At 43.9% G+C, this 18894-nt stretch overlaps 1 protein-coding gene across 14 annotated transcripts in view; it reads left to right on the top strand.

Annotated features, from left to right (window-relative positions):
• The first annotated feature begins 6807 nt into the window (after positions 1-6807).
• znf536 (zinc finger protein 536) overlaps positions 6808-18894 on the top strand; it is a 243317-nt gene continuing 231230 nt past the window's right edge. For 8 of the 14 annotated variants that reach the window (XM_030413878.1, XM_030413875.1, XM_030413868.1 and 5 more), the window contains exon 1: positions 6808-7651. The gene's annotated coding sequence lies outside the window, so the exon portion shown is untranslated. Of the gene's footprint in view, positions 7652-7740; positions 8470-9197; positions 9235-18894 lie in introns of those variants that run through there. The other 6 variants (XM_030413880.1, XM_030413870.1, XM_030413877.1 and 3 more) reach the window with 3 other exon arrangements.

The following is an 18894-nucleotide window of genomic DNA, read 5'->3' as shown; positions in this document are numbered from 1 at the left end:
ACAAGGCCCACTTGTCCTTGAATGCTTGTTACAAATAACCCACATAATTCCCACAGGCTCAGAGATAATTCACTGATAATTTAAGGCACTAGTACTGTGTAGCATTTTCCCCTAACACAAAAAAATCAGCACATTCCTTTGTTGTTCTCTCATTGTTTCCCTGCTGCTCCTGAGCTGACACTAACCTAGTAAAGCGTCTCTTTTGTTCTCAGTAACGGGAGACTGTTTCTGAGGTGTACACAGAGGTTAGTGTGACTGAGCCCTTTTGTGGTGTGGCAGCACCTTGCGCTTTATCTGCCGTTTAGCTTCTCCTTTCACTGCGAAGCCGCATTATCTCCTGATTTAAGGAAGTGCTGCTGAATCAGGTCAAGTAGGTGCTGGCAATTGTCAGCAAGGTAAAAAAGGTGCCTCAAGCGGCAACACTCGCAAGCTTTTATAAAATGATTAAATCTATTCTGACACTGAAACCGTTTTTATATCCACAATCAGACCATACATATGAGTGTAGCAATGAATAATCTCTCGTAATGCAATTTTCTCAGAACCCACTGTATGGTGGAGTATTTTTGTACTAGGGCACCATAAAGAGATTAATTTTAGTAGTAGTTTTCTCACCAGGGAGTCAATGTAATCCTACAGAGATGTAGTGAAAAAAAGAAGACAGGAAAGGAAAGGAGAGGAGAGGAAAGGTAAGGAAAGAAGGGGAGAGTGCAAGAGAGTATCGGAGAACACAGGGGAAGAGGAGTAATCACGTGTGTCCGGCGGAGGTCACCACTGGTCTGCAGGTTCTAATTATGTGCTAATAGCCACTGAGGAGGTCATTTGGAGCCATTAGCCAGCGCCTGTAGGTAGTTAACGGCCCACAGCATAACCCAGCCTCCTTAATGTTCCCTGCGAGGCCGTTAGCGCTCTGTCACCAGCCAGCTCGCTGCCTCGTTACTGCGATTAGAAACCAATTGATAGGTAATAGTAAAATATGATCGCACACTATCCAGGAAATATGGACTGTGGTGGAAAGGTGAGAGGACAGGAGACAGCGAGTGGCAGTGCATGGGAGCGCCTACCCATCCCAGAGGGGAAACGCAGACGTCGCTCTGAAGCTAAGGGCAACAACTGACTGATTGAAAAGTTGAATAAAATCTGGAACTACACTGAGATCCCCAGAAGACGAGAGTGTTCGAATGTTGACATTGTGGGTGTGTTGAAGGCATGTCGGGGTGAGTCCTTGTGAAGATGAAGTATGACATTTTACTGTTGGGGGTTCGTTTGGGGCTTTGAGTGCTGTCTCAATTGTCAACTCAGGGCTTTAACTAAGGAGGTCATCCTTCATAAATAAGTTTCACATTTGATGTTACACACTGTTGGCACCTTAAAGAATACAGAGAAGCAACGCACATTTCCAAACATGATGTGGGTGATCACCAGCCCCAATTTGTTATTTTTACATTTGTGTTAAAAATGCAATTCTTGAGAAAGACAGTTGATTGTTGAGTCTCATACCCATGGCGTCAAACACTGACACTCTTGGTTGGTAAGTGGAGCCAGCCACTAACCCAAAGCCTCACTTATTGACTTAACAATCAACTGTCTGCATTTTTAAACCTCCAAAAAATAAAAATAAAAACCTGGGGTGGTTAGATTTGGAAAAACCCAATACTTAGTACTCATTTCCCAACCGCTGCTCTGGAATAATTTCCGTTTGACCATCTAGACAAAAAAAAAAAAAAACTCTTTTGCACAATAGAAAATATTTTTTAATCCATTTCTCAACTTGCAAATGTATTGACTGTCGTGATAACCTTAATTCCATATGGTTTTGATCATGCGGTCATAAGGAAAATATTATTATTATTTTTTTATTATTGAAAATGTGAAATATAGAAAATTAACAATCGTATACAGCAGCCTAGTCAGTGGCCTTAAAGAGGTAGTCAGCACTAACTTCACCAACTGGGAGAAGGAGCAATGTACACTGTTTAAGTGTATGTGGCAGTTGCAGCTGCACTTGTGCGTAGTTAAAAAAGGATGTTGTCTGGTTGGGGGAATGTAGGGCCAAAGGAGAGGGCTGTCTGACGGCAATGTAAAGTGCCAAAGACGTTCAAAATATACTGTACACTTGGCGCGCAGGTGGTTGAGTGGTTAGAGCGCATTCCATAAACACAGCCGACCCCGGTTCAATTCCTGGCCGGAGGTCCTTTGCTGCATGTCACATCTCCCTCTCTGTCTACTGCTAATAAAGGTGTCTATGCCAGGAAAAAATCTTTAAAAAAATATATATATATACTGTACACTTCTGCACAATGCTCTGCTTTCCTGCCAGTACTATGCCCTGCCTCTCCATACAGGGGGAGAGCTGACAGTCATCGTCTGCAGGTAATACACTGACTCGGGATAAGTCCCTCTAACAACCCCACACAATCACTTTAAGCTTCAAACTATGATGCTCTACCTACCACTCAAGGGCTCCTCAGCCAAGTTAGCAACAATGCATTATATGCTACGTGCCACCAGACTAAAAAATAAAGCTTACTTACAACAGTTCATTATGACATGTTATGATAAATAAGACATTTGGATACAAGTACGTTACTTATGAATCTTATGATATGTACGAGGTGTAAATGTACTACACTGTCGACTTCTGGTTCCAAGCTCTTTCTTTATGTGGACACAGTCTCTTTTTGTACCACATCACCTAACTCCCTCCTTTGTTACTGTAATAATTCCTACGGCCACTAGACGTCACCGTCTAATCGTAGATGCACATTTTTGTTTGTAATAACTTGCTTTCAGAGTCTACATATATGGCAATCTGACAAAGATGAGCTGGTTAAACAACCGTCTCATTTTTCAAAGGACGCAATTTAATTATGTTTCGGAAAATCCGAAGCTTAGCCCTGTGGATGCACTGAAATGCTATGGTAATGTGTGAGAGACACAAACGGGGGCTAAGTAAAGATATACAAACACGTCTATGAACACACACAGCATTTCCTTTTCCCTTAGTGTAGTCATGAAATCAAATCAGTATCAAACTAGGAGTTTCTCAACGTACTATGCAGAACATTGTTCTTAATCAATTAGAGTCAGATGTTTTCATTTAGATATATTTCATTTCTGCTCTGGGCTGATGTTGATTCATATGATTTAAATTAAAATCACACTGGTTATAGGTCAAAGGCAGTATACTTCCTGCTGCTCCACATTCATCAAGCCCGGACAAGTTTGATCTTGAGTTTATGCTCTGTCCTGGCAAATAAAGAAATACAGCGCTTCTAGAAGAATCGCAGATTTGTCCGTGATGAAATCTCCAGGCTGGGTTGTAAATATTTGCCTGTGCTGTATTTGTGTGAGCGTTTCATTAACGATCAGAGCTGACAAACATGCACACTCATTGACCCCAGCCATCGGGGGAGAGCCTGAGACAGTAGTGTGTATTTAGTGTGTATTTGTTGAAAACGTAAATGCCTCACATGAGGGATTGATGTCACCAATAGAGGAGACAACGGCAGTGGAAATGAATCTGGTGTGGTAAACCTTTTCCACAACCAGCGCTCCTGGCTCTTATTTAAGGCCATGTCAGAACTTGAAAGTGTAATTGATACAAATTCTAAAGTTTAATTTTTATAGTTTATAGCCACAGAGGGTTCGGGGCCTCAGATTGTTTAAAATTGCACTCACTCCCTTTTCATTAAAGAAGGATAGTCTGAAAACATTTGTTCATCAAAGGGTTGCTACAAATTAGACTTTGAGAAACTCAATTTGAAGTAAAGAAAAGTATTTCTTTTCCTCGGGGGGGAAGCCAAAGACTCGGCTGTGTTTGCATTTGAATATAAACAGGGCACAATATCTGGCTTTAAAAGATGCATGCAGTCATCAAACACAAACACGCAGACACAAACTACACTTGCCATATGCACATTCCCCCCCCCCCCCCCCCCCCCCCCCCCCCCCCAACTATATAATTTGGTAGCTCCCTCTAAACTGATACAGACAACAGCATGAAAACCCTGCTCATGTTGCGCCCATGCTCTTAGACTGTTGTGTCTACTCGCTAATAGTTGAAATTAGCAGTAAGGCCTCTGGAGACGCTGAGGAACAGGCTGGCATGTTGTAAATGTGGGCCTGTTAAACGGGGGAAGAGAGACTGAGAGTCAGATAGAGATGGCCAGAGCAGTGGAATAACATCTTAATCTATCTGAGAAGTGAACAGTGGCCGGTCTGTTTTTGGAGCACGCTGTCTTGGATGACTCCCAAGCAGAGGGGCAAGGAGCAGAGCCATCTTCAGCTGCTAGTCACTAACATGGCAGTAATAAGGCAGTGATGACCCTCCCAGGACTGCCGGCCAACACTCCCTCTGCCTCCTATCCGTTCAGCACAAACACACACACAAACACAGGCCGTGCACTTGAACAGATCCACAGTACAGCCCCAAATTTCTCTCTCTGTGATATATTGACTTCCCCGCCTGCTGACCAATTTCCATCCGTTTTGAATGAAATTTGATAGCGTGCTGTAAAGCACAGCAAGACAATCGGTAGGTTGAAATGTGGGTCACCAGCTCTGTCGCCAGAATAGATGTTGGCAGGGTGTGTTTCTGGAAAACCACACTTTATGTTGCAACTTTGTGTTTTTTTCGGGAGCAATTTTCAAATTTGTCTCTTGTCAGGATGCTCCGCTTATGGTCTGGTTAGGTTTGGGTACAAAAACCACTGTGTTATAACACATTGTGTAGCCATGCCAAAATGGCACGTACAAATGTGAATGTATCAGAATTTATCCTCGTGACTGACGTTACGGACACTGCAGGTCCTGTTTTTTTCTTTGTTTTTTTTGCAACATTAAATAGGCCAAAAGTTGAACAACGTTAAAATGTGTATTAATGTATTCACTGAAGTCCAATCAATGAGAGGAACACACTGGTCATCATAGTTTATAGTCCTTCTGCAAATGAAGAAGTCAAAGTGTACCAACAAAACAAATGTGTGATGCTGCTGCACCTGTTGCAGTCCCCCTGTCAGACCACTCCTGTTGGTCTTAACAATGTCCATCACTCATATACAGTACTCTACAAAATCAAAAATGAAATACAGTGCTTTCTTGAATCTGGTCTCATGTTGAACAACTGAAGGACTTTAGGATTTAACTTTTAATCTCAGAACTCTATGGACTTCTATTAACATGTTAAATGGCAGATAAAGCTGCACACTTTCCTTCAAACACAAATAAACTCAACTTTTTTGTACAAAATTGATGCTGAAAATTGTTTGCATTCTCTTTGGTGGCCAAGTCCATTGTCAATGTTCATAAGAGGACAAAAGGAGCCACTATTATTGTGAAAATTAATCATATTGTCATAAAATGCATTTGTCTTTTATCGCCTTATGTAGCTTAAATTATTTTCATTCTGCTCACTCTGCAGACGAGTGATTCAAGCCACTTAGATCCATGTTAGCCTGTACAGAACTGCGGGAAAAACAATTCTGCGTGCCTACTTACACATATATAGCGGTGTGTATGTGAGCGTGCAACCCTCAATGCTATGTATTGTTAGAAATTTGCATGCTTAAGTCCATATGGCAACTTCCTTTTGACCTGCTTTCCCATCCCAGATGCATTGTCAGGGCTGTCAGCCGATAAAGAATCACTTGACTTGCTATAACAAGTTCAAAAGGAGCTGATGACGCGCTGTTGATCCATGGAGAATCAGCAAAAGGAACACCCCTACTGCTTGCTGCTATCACTCCCATAGAGATAGCCATATTATTGATGGGGAATGGTTATGCTAATTTCTTTAGGGTAAGAAAACTTTTTTGTATTATTATTCTGGAAAATGCTCAAAAAATAAAAGAAGGGAAGAATAAAGAAGAATTTCATACACATCAAACCGAATTCCATATAACCATTTAAAGGAGCAGCATGAGAATCAGATTTTCATAGTGCATAATGAATGTGGGGTATCTTTTAAAGAGGGAAATGTGTTTTGTCTGGGAAGGGGAAGAAAGCAGATATTAAGGCTATCTATTAATGTCTCACAGAACACACACGCGCACACACACACACACACACACACACACACACACACACACACAAACTGACTCAGCACTGTGAAAATATCTTTAAAGTAAAGCTCAAATTTTAATTTAAGTTTCAACAGAGGGGAAAGCAAAAAAAGAAGACAGTTAATATCAAGCCACCTTGTACCTTCATACGACTTATAATGATTGTGTTTACATGTGCAAAAGAGGGAGGTTTTTTTTTAAATCATAAATTGTGACAAACAGACTGCGATGCATTCCTGAATGTGAGTCAAATCATCATAATAATAATAATAATAATTCTAATAAGCTCTAAGGTGCGGATTATTTTCACCCACAGATGGAGAGTCATGTGCTTGTCTGTCAGAGTGACCATTTACATGTGTGTATCTGCCCCTCGCTCTCTCTCTCTGACACATACAGCATGGCACAAGCGGCGAGGAGGAGGAGGAGGAGGAGGAGGAGGGGGGTAGGGGGGGTGACGAGGGCGGATGGGTGGGTGGGAACGGGGGGGTTACGCACAGGGCTGCTATGAATATGACCCCGAGATATTCCATTGTGGGCCCATGTCCGGTTCTGAGGACATTCGATAGCATCTCAGTCAGTGGCATTAATGTGTCTCTCGGTTCGACATTTTGAATAATCGGGGCTGTCTGCCGTCATCCTGCCACTAGCTGTCAGCAGCACCGTCTGTCTATCTGTCTGTCTGTCTGTCCGTCTTATCGCACTCCTCTACTCATGCACTTACATTATAGAAAACAAGCTGTCCGTGCAAGAGAGCACTTGATACTTTTTTTTTTTATTATTACCAAACCGTTCCCATAATTACCCCATAATCATTATATAATCCTATAACAAAGCCTCTATTGAAGCCCTGTCTTTTGTCAACGCTGGGACACTGAATCTATAATTGCATTATTCAGTCTCTTCCACCCCCCTATAGAAGCATAATATATCAAAACCATCCCACAAGGAAGGTTTTTTAGTTGCGTGAAACGCTTCGGCCTATGCGGGACGTCTTTTCTGGTCGTGTGTTTTTTTTTCACTCCGCGTCGTAAAAAGTTGTGCCAACTTAAAGTTTAGAGCTCCTGTTGGAAATATTGGAAAAAGGAAAAAAACAAAGAATCACCCTAAAAAAAAAAAAAAAAAAAAAAAAAAAGTCTGCTTCTTTAGCAGGGAGAATGAGCGCTTAAAAAAAATCTTAAGAGAGGTGTGTGGAAATGCATTCATTCACAAACTGGACCGGTCGCATCACTGATATATCATATTTTTCCAAATAATTATCTTCATACCCTTTTTTGCGCTCCCAGGCAGTGAGAATACATACATAGAGGAGGGGGAAAAAAACAGGGCAAAAGCGAGTCCCTGAGGAGCGGTTCTGCGTTTGTATGCATGGGGATTGGCAACACAACGGGGCTTATTTACATTAAATACGCCACAAGGTTACAGTGCAGATAGATGAGCGTCATTTTTATCACTCATTACTTCTCTTAAGCGGTGACTGACGCTCAGGACGCACAAGAGGCAACACTCATTTATCCTGGAGTTTTTTTGTTGTTGTTGTTTAAGGCGAAGAGCAGGAGGAAAGAGACTCGAAACAGTTCACTTGAAAGGTAAGCACTTCTACTTTTTTGGGGAATGAATTTTGTGACCTGGGGTATCTTTTTCTTCTTCTTCTTCCTCTTCTTCCAGCGAGCCAGTGTTTAACGCGCGGTGCTCTAAGCGGCGAGGCTGCCTCTGTGAGAATGCCTCTGTACAGGGGGGCACGATTTGTAAAATAAAAGAGTGTTTGTGGGCAGTTCAAGGTCAGAAACAAAAGTAAGGTGGCTGGGAATCGGCTTTTTTTCTTTCGCCCTGGCCACGGCACCAGGGGAAATGTAACGATGGGGGGGTTATTTCTTTTAAACGAGGTTCAGTACACCGCTGGGCACACCAGCTGATTTTTTTTTTTTTTTTTTTTATCCCGTCAACGACGAATACCGCTAGACTCGAACTGTATCCAGCCACTCCGCTTTGCTTTTCTACAATGGAGTGCCTTTTTTTTTTAACGGTACAATGCATTTCACCTACCAGATAGGGGGAGTCCAAGCTGAAAGATGAAGGGAATATGCTGATGCCTGGCGATCGGCATCAATGCAAACGTTTACCTTTAGAAGGGGAGCGACAGGGAAGCGAGAAGGGGGAGACAAGTCAGAAAGCCGTATTTTTCATTTCAAACTCGGGATGCGCGGCAGGGAGCAGTTGTAGGGACAGGATCGAGGAGTGGACAGTCTTTAACAGGTCCGAAGCGCACTTTTCAACACCCCCGTCATCCGACAAGAATATGATCCGGTCACATCATATGGACATGCCTCATTATTCAATGAACACTATCTCTCACAACGCATCGTTTACGCGCAGGAGTTAGCCGGCGCTTCGCCAAATTTAAAAGGTAAGAAGAAGTGTGGCGCTTATAGTACACGAGTGGGTTTTTTTTACTGGGGGTGGGGAGGGGGGGCTTGGAGTGTATTACTCGCTGGGAAGTCAGTTTTGTGGAGGATTGGGGTTGTTTGTGCGGGTGCATCGCAGCGGGGGCCCCTGATGTCTCCCCAATCATGATTAGAAAATAACAGTGCAATTATCCGTAGCGAGTGACGATCGTAAAAAAAAAAAAGAAAAAAAAAACCAAAACGGCGACAAAATAGCAGCTGGGACCAAGACACAAGACACGGGCTGCGATGCTCGACACCTTGCAAACTCAACGCGACCCGAAAAAAAAAAAAAAAAAGAAAAAAACTATTTTTTTTTTATTCCAGCAGAAAATGATTGATAAGTTTTGTTTTGCCGCTGCATGTTTGGCTCTACACTAAATGCGTAAAAAAAAAAACAGGGACGTTCGGGGCGCACGGCTTTGCATTATTGCTGCATGCAGATCAGCGATACAGTGCGAGACTTTGGAGGAAAAGTCCAGCCGTGTTCCCGTCAAAAGTGTCCACGGAAAACTTTCTTCCGCACTCGTGCTGAAAGAGTGCGGGGAGGCGAGTCAAGTTTACCGGTGCCGTTTGCCACCATGTGTCAAAAAAACCCCCAAAACTTGTGAGATGGAAGAAGAGCCGGTGAGACCTGCCATTTTGTGCAGTGATCGACCTCTCTTATGAATAAGCAGCCCCTGCACTGTGCTTTGAGGAGACGTTACGATGGCATTCAGACGAGAGGGGTAAATATCATGCGTCGAGACACAGACGAGCAGCGGTGGGAAATTTGGCTTTTTTTTTTTGGAGGGGGGGGAACAGATGCCACCTTTGCTCGGGGGGTGGTTGGTTGGTGGTTGTGGGTGCGGATGTGAGTTCTTCTTTTGACAGAGGGGGGATAAAGTTCGGGGCGAGTCGATAAAAAGGCTACAGGAGGCTGATAGACATCCGTTACAGTGGGAAATATAAAATGACGGAGTCCATAAGCCAGTGGTATTTTTTTTCTTCTTCTTCCAGGGGATGGAAGAGGTCGGGTGTGTGACATGCCAGCGCACTCGTGCTTTCGGGACTTTTGGCGTTTTCTTCTTTAAATTTACACCAGACAGTTCATTTTTATGATCCAGCAGGTTGAGCGCGTTCCGTGCGTTAAAACAATATAAACCCCGGTTGCACAATTCCCACGCCGAGAGGGAAGCGATGTCAGAATTTGTGCCTAAACGATGGGGCAGTATTGAATTATCAGTAATACGTGACGGGGACGAGGCTTGTAATCCCGTTTAAAGCCTCTGTCTCACCGTGCGTCTCGAGCTGGGGAGGACCCTTTTTTTTTTTTCTTGGAAGTCGAGCTGACCCCTGAGTGATCTGACCTGGGTGATCCAGCCACTTCCAGCTGCTTACCAGCGCTGCACAATGGCTGTGAAGACACATGTCACCCTTCTTAAAATACCCTACAATGTCTGCCACGTTGTTTCCCACTGTTTCTCTAACCTTCCCTGAAGTTGTCTTGAGCCAACAACAAGAAGGGGGGAAAAAAAAAAGAATGTTGCCTCTTCCTCAGATTCATTGTGCGAGGAGAAGGGATAAATAGATGTACTGTGCGAGTTGAGATGCTGTCATTGTTTAATGGTATGCACAGGGCGGATATTATGTCTGAAATAGTGTCTGGGCGTAAACCCTTTTTTTTGTCAACTCCTTGCATTCCCTTATTGGAGATGAAATAGCGACTGGATGACTGTCCCCGCTCCCCTGACAGTTCAGGCTGCCTCGCAGACCTGCCTGCCCTGCTCCTGCACCTCTCTGCGCTGCTACAAGTTGAAATGTTGTCATCCTCTCTCGGGTGAAAATATTTGGTAAGAGAAACACTGTGTTTAGGGAAAAAAAAGGCCCTGCTTTGCTCGCTGGCCTGTCAGAGGAATTTATCCGGTGAATTCTGGTGTCAGGGCCTCGATGGATTGTTCAGCACATTTACCTTATATTCTTTAGGCCCACTTTGGATGTATTTGTATTTATCTGCAAGTCGGGATACATTTTTGAACACCACATTACAACCCCACTAATGAATTATCTAATTAAGTGCTGTCATTAAAATAATTATTCTAATAAAATATGCAGGCATTATTTATCTTCACTTCATGGCAAGTCGAATAGATAAATTCACAATGTTTATGGATGGGCTGTTTTATTTTGAAGTCGGCGTGAGATTTATTGCGGCACAAAAAAAAAAAAAGAAGAAAAAAAGAAGAAGAAGCACACACACGCTCAGCGCAGGTATTCAGACGCTTCTCCCCCCCGTGCTGTACTTTCTCACCGACGTGGCTCCGGATCCCTCTCTGTGGCAGTTGCTGTTGATCTCGCATTAGTTGCCTTCCCACCTGTGCCCGTGTCAGCGTTGCTAAGGGGGCTGCAGGCCGTGACTGACTGTGGTGATACACATCTCTGAGCTGAAAACGAGGGGAGAAGGCAGTGATGAGAGAGGGAGGGTGGGGGTGGGGGGGAGACAGAGAGAGAAAGAGCATGGCATGCAAAGGATGGCATCAAATCAGTCCTCTTTTCACCAGGCTGTCAGTCAGTCAGTCAGCCACTCGGTTCACCGTGGAGTAGACCCACTCGACTGAAGCCGCCGCGTTGTCAGTCCGACTCGCTGTGAATTATTCGCACGTTGACATGTACACAATCAGGTTTTTCTTAAAAAGGGGGAGAGGATAAAAGGAAGGGAAAAAAAAACAAAACAGGATGAAAAATCACGCACTTGTTTAACAAATGCGCATAAAGGAGGCAGACGTCGCAGTGCCATCGCGAAAACACACAGACCCACAGTGAAGTGGTCGCACAAATTACATAATGGAGCGGCCCAGGAAAATACGTGTGTATAATCAATGGGACAGCACATAATTTAAGCGATTCCTGTACCATAGTCGTGATATATGCATCTGCGACGTAGTGCGGTCCACGGTCAGATAGACAGCCTCACTGTTGATCCCCTTCTCATGTAATTATAGGGGAGAGGGCTCCAGCTGTACAGGCTGTGAGGCCAGGGCTCCCAGTCCGCTGGGATCAGGGCGGTGGTGGGCAGGCCAGATCAGGCCAGCTCTGCTCATCAGCCAGCCATTAATTGATATGTGCAGTCATTGTGAAAGCCCCCCCACCCCCACCCCTTACCTACTGGGTACAGGCTGTGGATACTGGCTGTGTCATTTCTTCACTTCCATTCTGCTTCTAATCTGCTCTCTCTTCTTCACACGGGCAACAGGGCAAGGCGACAGCGTGCATGTACTCCACTGTGTGTCTCTGTGTGTGTGTGTGTGTGAGTGTGTGTGTGTCCCGCGGGGGATGAGGAAGGTGTCGAAGGGGCTGTAACACACAGGCGTTAGTCTGGGTTGAGCCTTGTAGCTCCATGACCTTGATCTCCAGAGTTCAAGCCAGAGAGGGGGAAGATGTTGGCGAGCTGGGCTTGCAGTTGCAGCACGAGGCTAATATGACAAGCACTCTCTCTCGCGCGCGCGCGTGCACGCCAGCACACACGCACACACACACACACGCGCACACACACACACAATTGAAAGCATTGAATCAAATGCGGGATGTGAACTCAAGAGGAGATCACTCTGACCACAAAACATCACTCGCTAGATTACACACATTAGACAGAAATCTCAAACGACAAGATTTTTATCACATTTGTTTGAATTTCTGTCATTGAATATGTGAGATTAGATTTTTTCATTTTTTTTTTTCTTTCACCACTACGAGCCCACGGGGTGCGATGCTGAACGTTTAGATGGAACAGCAATTATGATTTATTCCGCTGTGGTGATAAATGGAAGGCTGCGTGAATGACCTCGAAGTTTTATGAAGTTAGTGTCTCTGACCTTTGCTCATTATTAGGCCTTTTCCGGATCTAATTTTGGGAAATGAATTTGTAAACTGATGGACCTAATTTATCCATCCCCTGCACGGCACGACGGTGACCGACAGCCTCGTCACACGTTGTGCTTATTTTTCTTTGTCCGACTTTAAATGCGACGCTTTGCTTTTGTTAGAGAAGAAGAAAAGAGACTGTGACACAATGTAAAGAAAATGCATTACCTCTGACTCAGTTATTGAATAATAGAAAAAGCAATAGAAAATGTGTAAGATGCCATTAGCTTGGAATGAATCTGCTATCAATTAAATCTAGCTGTGTGAGTGATCAGATTTACTGGATCATTGTTTAAATGAGAGTTTATGTTCAGTTTTCCCATCATCACATGGGCTACACTGTGCGAATGTCTCATCCTTTGCTTGCGAGCTGGAGTGCGCGGTATCTTTCCCCCCGGTATGTTCTTTTGCCTCCGAGAGCTCGATAAGGATTGGGAGTTAAAGGGTCGGGGGAGCAGTGGGTTAGATTGGTTTGGTGGTGTGGGGGTAATCGTGGACGTCATTTTGATCTAAGAATAAAGGGTGTAGGGCAGATGAGGTGCTGACAGACAGGCTTGACTTGAGTCCTTTCATGCCGGGGTGCCATCGCAAGGAGCGTCTGCTTGTCTGGGCAGCCAGGGGAGCTGGGCCGGGGCGGTGGGGGGGCAGCTGGGGTTTGGACGGTTAGAGAGGAAAGGGAGAAATCGAAGTGGTCTTGGAGGGAGAGATGGCAGCAGAAGTGGGCACAAGGGGGGGGGGGATCTTCTGTTCTTTTTTTTCCACTTCCAGACTTTGATTAATACATGAGAATGTGCACGCGTACATGTGTGAGCAATTGCAACAATTTTTAGAACAGTGTGTACATGAACACCTGAAGCCACACAGTGTGTGTGTGTGTGTGTGTGTGCATCAGCCTTGAGACAGTCCATCGTCCTGGCGATGCTCTGGCCTTACCCCTTCTCTCTCCCCTTCTGTGGAATCAGTTGACGCTCACGTAACACCAACAAGGAATGTGTCCTGAAAAAATGCAATGAAAAAAAAAAAACACCTTATCCTCACAACCCGTGATACTCCTCCTTTGTTTGCCCCGGCTTCCCTGCTGAGCTCCCTTGGCATTAAGGCATTATTGAGTTTGGCTTTAGTTTGGTATTTTTCTTCCTCGAAGTTCATTAGCATTTTGGATTTAAGGATGCGTCATGCAATGTCAGGACCGTTTTCCCTTTTGATGTGTCGGAAAGACGCTGCGTTTTCAGCTGTGTCATTTCCGTAGACAACAGCTTAACACAAACGGGCAAGCACACATCAATCAGAGGTCCTGAAGCAGAGAATTGTTACTGCTTAACATTCAGTCACGCTCAGCTAAGACTGTGGTAAATACCTCCAGTGTTGATGAGATGGAAGGTTATACATGTGTGCGAGGCAGGTTATGTCTATTACCCACTTCGCATACCATCGCTGACTGCATTGCATGTCATGTCTGCTCTTTAGCTGGTCCACCTCTCGGATGTGACCTCTGTAAACTTCCCCAGACCTCCGTTAATGAGCACGCCAAAGGAGCACAAGATGGAGGGAGAGGAGAAGAGGGAGAAAAAAAAAAAAAGGAGGGTGTAGGGATGCTGGGGAGAACTCCTGCACCTTTAATTATGATCAAGAGGTTTTCACCAAAGGATGGAGGCGTTGCAGTACTGTTGCGCTCGTAAATCTGGCCCCGGATGCCGTATATTGTGTCGAACGATTACTGTACACCATTATAGTGCATATTCAACTGCCTCTCCAGCACCTGATTTGCATAATTGGATCTTTAATGAAACTTGCCTTGTGGAACAAAAAATACAAAAAGTGAGATGAAAAAAGTGGTTTGGCATGAGGGCCGGGGGGGTGGGTGGAGAAAATAACACGATGTAGATGAATGCCCCCTCAAATATTTATTGGACTTGGGAAAGGTGTTGATAGCTGGAAGAGTCAGGTAGACGGAGAGATAAAAAAAAAAAAGAAAAAAAGTGTGGCGGTGGGGTGACCTGCTCTGGCCCAGGCGCTCGCACATCAGCGGCAGTGCTACAAATAGGATGAGAAGTGACTGTGAAAGCTGTACATTCCCCGCCAGGTCTCGCGGGTTAAGACTACAATAGCGGGATATTCTCTAGCCCGGGGGGGATTTCGGCTCCTCTTCTGTCGACACTCATTGCACCAACTTGTTACTCAGGGAAGATGGCTCTTTTGTAGAGGAGCCGATTCTGCGCTCGCCTAGTGGAATTCCTCCGTCACAAATATTTTGACAATGCCTAATCAGGAGCCGTCATTTTTTTCCCTCCGTTTCAGGGTTGGTGGGGGTTGCTCGGAGCTTTCTTGCAGTCACTGAGCGCGACTTTTTCTTACATATGCGTTTTTCTTCTTTTCCATGTGAATTAGGAATTTCTTGCATTTCTAGTAATCATTTAAACATTTTTTTTTTTTTTAAGGTGCATTTGTGTGTGTGTTTGCCTGGAAATATGACGTCCACGTTCCGCGCCACTTCTTTGCGGCATCCGTCTAATTGCTTAATTGAATTCCAACGTGTTTGATGTTTCTCTCGGCCTTAAGGAGGGGAAGGTTAAACCCCTCCCGGTGCCACTTTCACGCCAGTGTGAGGGCCTCGGATAATAATAGCAGGTTATTTATCCTGTCCCGCTGAAGGATCCATTGCTTCAAAGTGACAGCGAGAGACAGATAAAAGGAAGGAGAAAAAAAAAAAACAACCCAAAAATGTTTTAATCAACGTGTCATGAGAGCAGACTATTAGGTAGCGCTCTTGTTTCTGCTCTGAGTGGCCCTCCATTCAAAAGTGGGACAGCCAGTTGTTAATCGAGTGCTAATGTTAAAAAACAACCCGACGTTGATGATGCGTTAAAGCATTCGTGCGCGCTCAGCTGCCTGCGAGCAGCAGTTTCTCCCTCTCTCTCTCTCTCTCTCTCTCTCTCTCTCTCCCTCGCTCTCCGAGTGTGTGTATGTGTGTTTGTGTTTCCACTCTACATCCGTGGGAGTGGATCATGTGTCAAAGCGGTTTACAGGTGGCCTGCAGGGCAGCAGCTCTACAGAGAGGTGGAGGAAAGGCAGGCAAGGTTCAAGTACCTCAGAGGCTCTAACGGCGCTGAACTGAGCAATCGCAGCATCTGAGAGGACCCTTCAAAGGCCTCCTTATCACACTCCTCACTCCACCATTTCACTCTCGTTCCTGCAGCCTCTCCATCCTCCGTCCCCACTCTCGTGTCTTGTTCTTCCCAGCTATCGTTTCTTTTTTCCCCCTCTTCTTTCGCCCTCACTCCTCATTCGTGCCATCTGCCGCTCCATTCACGAACCTTTATCATCGCTAAAATGACAATAAGTTGCCGATTAGTTATTGAGCGCCACACCCTGCAAGCTGTGATTAATTTTTTCTCGACTTTACGAAATTGGCCTGGAAATCACATTAAAGCGCTCAGGAATCCAAACACTTGTCCTTCGACTGGAGAGAATTAAAGAGGAGGGAACTCTTGACGGAGAGGGGGAAGCTTTTCCACCATTTCCAGGTAGCCTAATTGTGAGATCAAATAATAATAAGAAAATGTATTTGACACTCTTTTAGCTGAAGAAACTGGTGAGTTACTTTCTGACAATCGCGCTGGTGTCTTCTTTTAGCTCATGAACGTGAATTATCTTCCTGCTGGTTGGGATGATTCATCAGTTTCAGTCTCACCTTTTTTTTTTTTTTACTAAAAATGAGACAATCGTGACGTCTTTTCTGGCCTGACAAAACACTGTTAACTATCATCAGAGATAGTGTCAGTGGAGAATTTGAGTGCCCCACGATTGGTATTGAGCATACATACAAAAGGTGTGACTTGGGATTTAAAAAAATGTTTTTGTTAGTTTTGTTCTTTAAATTGTTCTTAACTCAACGTGACAATTGGCAGCCAGAAAACATCCGTATTAGCCTACAAAAGCGGCGCGCTCATGGAACGGTGGATCCGGAGAGAAAAGAGATAAATACACAGTAGGCAGAGCGATGACAGGACAGAGCGGGAAAAAACACTCGCAGAGCGAAGCAGCGAGCAGAAGGGGAGAAGGAGTGAGACAGAGAGGAGGGATGATGTACTTAACGGTATCTGTAGGCTTCCCTCTGAACAAGCTGCTGCCACAGATCCTGGGAGCCTGCGTTGATAAATTCGGTTTGATAAAAGTCACTGAAATGCCGGCCTGTCTGCACACCTCTATTAAGCGCTGGTACATTTGTCACAGCCAGTGGAAGTCAACCAAAGGGTTTTAATGTCACATCAGGCTGAATTAAAGACTCAATCGAAAGCCCTGAAAGGTTTAGGTTTTTATTTCAAGTGACAGAAGTGGTGGTACAGCTGTGGCTGGTGCTAAAGATTACTGGGCTCAAGTTGATCAAGGCAGTCATTTTACATTTCATATTTGGCTATTGGGAATTTTGTGATTATTTGTTGCTCATTTTAGCCTGGATGCTCATTTTGTATCTGATGACTTTGAGTGCAGGAGGCGGGTGGGGGGTGGTGGTGATGGTGGTGGGGATGCGTGCGTGTGTGTGTGTGTGTGTGTGTGTGTGTGTTGGGGAGTGAAAGGGGGTGGGGGTGGTCGGGGTTGAGCTCATCTCAAGTCTGGCATTATTTTTCTAATTCATGTTTTTTAATCAAGAGAAATTAGATCTATGTTGCATTAATCATCTGCATTCCTTAATATAGCAAACTGAGGGAGCATTTAAAAAAAGGCTGCATTTCAAAAACACACAACTTTCCCCCTGAGAAGCCCCTTTAATACCACAGTACTGTTCTCCATTTATGCAAAAGTAAATAAGTAAACCCAAAAGGCAAATGAGCATTCCAGGCGTTTAAACACACAGCCTTCTGTAAACGCCTGGTGCAGCCGCGACCACATCTCTGAGGCATAGCTGCCATGAGACGCAAAGGGTTGCTACTGTGCTTTTTTTTTTTTTTTTTTTTTCTTTTTTTTAAGGTAAATATATGTCTACTTGTTTATTATTGCTCTTATTTGAGGAAAGGTTATACAAAAACAAGTCCTTTTTTAAATGATTTTTATTTTCTGGAATATTATAACGGTAAGACAGTAAAAGGCCTCTATTTAACACTGGAGAACGTTGGACAAGCTTTGCGACTGTAAACAAATTATTGGAGTGGGGAGGGGGTGTGAATCTCATTTTCCAAAGTTGGAAGAAAATAAGTGTGGCAGTGCTCTATAATAACCATCATTAATACATGGTAAATGAATAGTTAATACATTGTTAATAGCAATGAAATGCTTTATAAACTATTTATCTAGTAGTTGTAAAGGTTTATAAACATTAGTCGCAGCTTTTATCATGTTCAGAGATGAACCACGCAGCAATTATTAACCGTTTAAAAAGCATTATAAACATCAGTTGCAACTATTTTAAGCGTTTTAAGCGATATACAATTCCTTGGTAAATGGTTTATAAAGCACTTAATTGTTTGTTAAGTGTGAAATAACAATTAGCTGCTTAATTAACAGTACATGTAACATTGATTAATGACGGTTGTTCTTGCGTGTTACTAAGTATGGTAACACCCTTTCCCCTGATATCTCTCAGTAAAATACAGTATTCATGACGGGGCACCATAATAGTTACACCTCACCGCTGACACAAAGCCAAAATGTGACAGTTTACAAGTTTATATGAAACACTTAACTTCACTTCAGTTATGTGTCTGTTATGCAGACCAGAGCGACTGTAAATGAAACGCTCTTTTCCCTTCTGAAACCAATAACTATCTCTACACGTATTGTGTGTTTGCAAGACAAACATCTGTGTCGTACAGCCCCTTACTTTTCTGCACCTACACCAACCGTCAGTAACTGATGAAAGCACCAATAATAAATATGCACATAATGAAATTCAGTCCCAAAAATATTTGAGCCTTGCCTTCTCTTCATTGCGTCTTCTTTTTGTGTCCGTGCACACACACACACACATGCGCACTCACACATACACACACACACTGAGACGCACACAAACAATCAGTCGATCCCACCTAGTGTTTTATTTAATTAGGTATAATACACATTACATGTACATGCGCATGCTTGTGTGTTTGTGTAAGTGCATTTGTTCGCCAAGAGCTGTCAGTCTTTCATGAACTACTTTAAAAAGTGTTGTTCAAGGTGGGAGCTAAATACTATTTATCTATTATTTATCTGCCTTATTACTGGGGTTGAATTCACAAAGAGAGCTCTCCGACGTGGGAGAATTCCCCCGGCGCCCGGCTCTTTCCTTTAATACCTCTTTTTAAGTCATAAGATGCGCTCCCACCCCTGCTGAAACAGAAACCTTTAACAGATCTCCTGCAATTTCCAACAGTTTTCTCAAATCATCTTTTTTATTTCTATTTTCAAAGGGCCTACCTCATCATCTTCTCTCTCTCCTGCCCCCACCACCTCCCCCTCATCTGCCTCTTCCTCTTTTGTTTTCATCCTTGTCTTTTTTTTAAATTATTATT

This window comes from Sparus aurata, chromosome 4 (genome assembly GCF_900880675.1).
Source record: "Sparus aurata chromosome 4, fSpaAur1.1, whole genome shotgun sequence".
In the NCBI taxonomy this organism is placed as follows: domain Eukaryota; kingdom Metazoa; phylum Chordata; class Actinopteri; order Spariformes; family Sparidae; genus Sparus; species Sparus aurata.
Note: the sequence above shows the minus strand (reverse complement) of the source record. Positions and strands in the feature narration are given on the sequence as shown.